The following is a 2792-nucleotide window of genomic DNA, read 5'->3' as shown; positions in this document are numbered from 1 at the left end:
ATTGTGCTTTTTTCGATCCCGCGACCACGACGACGGTGATGATGAACTTCGACTGTGTGATGATGATGATGATGGTGACGTCGGTGATCACGACGACGCCGCCGTTGATAAGATGATCGACGTCTTTAAGGGTGTTCGGTGCGTCGGTGATGGTGGTTGCGGTTGCAGATCTGGAAGTTTTATTTGATTGTTGAGGGTTATTTTTTAATGTCCCTTTGACTTTGAAGGTTATTAATACGTTCAAATACAATGTCGTTGAAAGGCGTATGATATTTGTTATTTGTATACAGGGTGTTTGTAAAATAGACGGAGATATTTCAATGGGTAAAAAAATATGAGAAAAAAATTCTATAAACATGGGTCCGGAAATGCACAGTTTTTAAGATACAGGGTGATAAATTTTTTTTTTAATATTATTTTTTATTCAAGAAAGTCGGAAATACTTGGATCATTTGTCTGCTTTCTTTTTTGACTCCGGTTTCATCATTGGAAATTCAGGAATTATTTGGACAAATTAAAAATCAAAATTCTTCTGGGTAAGATGATATCTCATTGAGAGTGCTGTTAGCCTACGAAAATAAAAAGTGAATAAATACTATCCATTAGTACTCTCCAGTAGCACAATTAAACAGTTGTGTCCCCCTCTATTTGGGGAAAAAGTTCAACTGCCTGGAATAAATAATTAATTTTTTCCAGGCAATTCATTAATAAATTTTCAACTCCCTGGAAAACCTAAAAATTTGCTTAACTACCTAAAACAAATAAGGAATCACGTCCAAGTAGTTGCAAAATGAAATTTTCATTGGAAAAATTAAAATTATTTTAATTATTTGGACAATATAAAAAATGTCTTTCAGGTGCCTAGAAATATAGTTAGGTCAACTGTCTGGAAGAAATAATATATTACATCCAGTCAGTTGAAGAGTAGATATCGAACACTCTAGAAAAACTAGAATATCTAGGCAATTCCAGGCAGTTCTATCTAGTAGATAGAAAAAATCAACATAAATATCATCAGAGAAGAGAAAAAAAAACAACAAGAAGAGAAAGATCAAAAGCCTTTATATAATAAAAATTGAAAAATAATATTTTCCAGAAAGCTGGAGAAAGATCTTTAAGAAAACAAAGAGGCACTTAAATAAAAGTTACAGTATTTACGTAGAGAGAAGAGAAAGAAGAAAAACAAAGAAATTGTTGAAGCATCTTAAGACTAATAAAAGAATTTTACTCAGATAGACAGAAAAGAAGAAGAAAATATTAAATGAGCAAAAAACCCTTGAAGAATTAAAATATCTATTTTATTGAAGTTATTTAGAGTGAATAAGATGCCATTTTTAGGCGACAAGAGAAAGGAGAAAACGAAGAAAAAAAATGTCAACAAAAGCTCTTATACATGAAACTTAATCAGGGTTAAAAAAGTCAAATAAATAAAATAAAACTCTATCGCATAAAACTTCTTCATTCTCTCTTTCTATCTCATAAGTAATATAAATACTCTTATTAGCACAGCCCCTCTGAGGTTTATATTCCAGTTTAATTAAACTTTTTGCTCCAGTTTATGCTAACCTTGAATGCCTTTTACTGGCATTATTACTATGCCCCTAAGGGATGGAAAATGTGTTAATTATGTACTCGTTATTATTGTGTTAAGCCAGTTTAATTTTTTTTATGCTTAAAAAATTTAATCCAGTTTTTTCTTATCGATATTTTGTATTATAACGAAATTAATATGGGTTTTGAGTTATTAATTGGTTATGAGGCTTAATTTAATAAAATGCAATATTATTGTTAAAATAAATGAGTTTGTATGCTTTAGGAGTTATTGAATAATTAATAATTTAGCAGGCATAGACTCAACAAACGAGAAAAATATGGAAAGGTAAAATATTAAGAAAAAATTTCTTATAAATAGGATTTTATTAGGGTGTTGAAAATACAGGAATGTAACGTCAGTTTTGATATATTTCTGGAATATTTAATATTTATTTGCATTGTCAATAGATTTTCGTGTCTTTCTAGGTCGTTCTAGGAATAACGTTAAATATTTTCAAGGAAATGTCTACGAATTTATCTTCTTCTCTCTTCTTTCAGCAACCCTTCACAGTCCACTCCTGGACATAGGTCTCCCCTTACTCCCCTATATTCTTTCATGTTTCTTTGTTCTGTGCCAGTTGCTGCCATCTGTTGCCCACTTTATTTTTAACATCATCGAGCGTAATTGTGGTCTGCCAACGCTGCGTTTATGTATGCGAGGTCTCCATTGAACGATGTGTCTTGACCATCTCAAGTCGTCCTGTCCAGCTCCATTTCAGGTGGGCTATGCGTGTTATGACGTCTTCAACTTTAGTTCTTTGTCTAATACTCTCATTTGGGATATGGTCTCTCAGGCTTATTCCTAGCATTATCCGCTCTATGGCTCTTTGGGTGGTCCTAAGCTTGTTAGCTGATTTAACAGCGAGTGTCATGGTTTCCATTCCGTAAGTCATCACGGGCAGTAAGCAGGCATTGAAGACCTTTCTTTTCAAATTAATTGGAATAGTTTCATTTCTCAAGACGTGTGACAGTTTACCCGTGGCTGCCCATGTCAAACGAACACGTCTGTTTATTTCGGCAGTTTGATTTTCTTTGCCCAATTTGATGCAATGTCCCAAATATACATATTCTTCGATGTTGTCAATAATTAGGTCTTCTATATGTACTTGAATATTGTCAGGTGACATGAGTTTTGTTTTTTTTAATTTATTGATTAAACCTATTCTTTTCGATTCTCTTTGAAGTTCTGCCAACATCTC

This window comes from Anthonomus grandis, chromosome 13 (genome assembly GCF_022605725.1).
Source record: "Anthonomus grandis grandis chromosome 13, icAntGran1.3, whole genome shotgun sequence".
In the NCBI taxonomy this organism is placed as follows: Eukaryota; Metazoa; Arthropoda; class Insecta; order Coleoptera; family Curculionidae; genus Anthonomus; species Anthonomus grandis.
Note: the sequence above shows the minus strand (reverse complement) of the source record.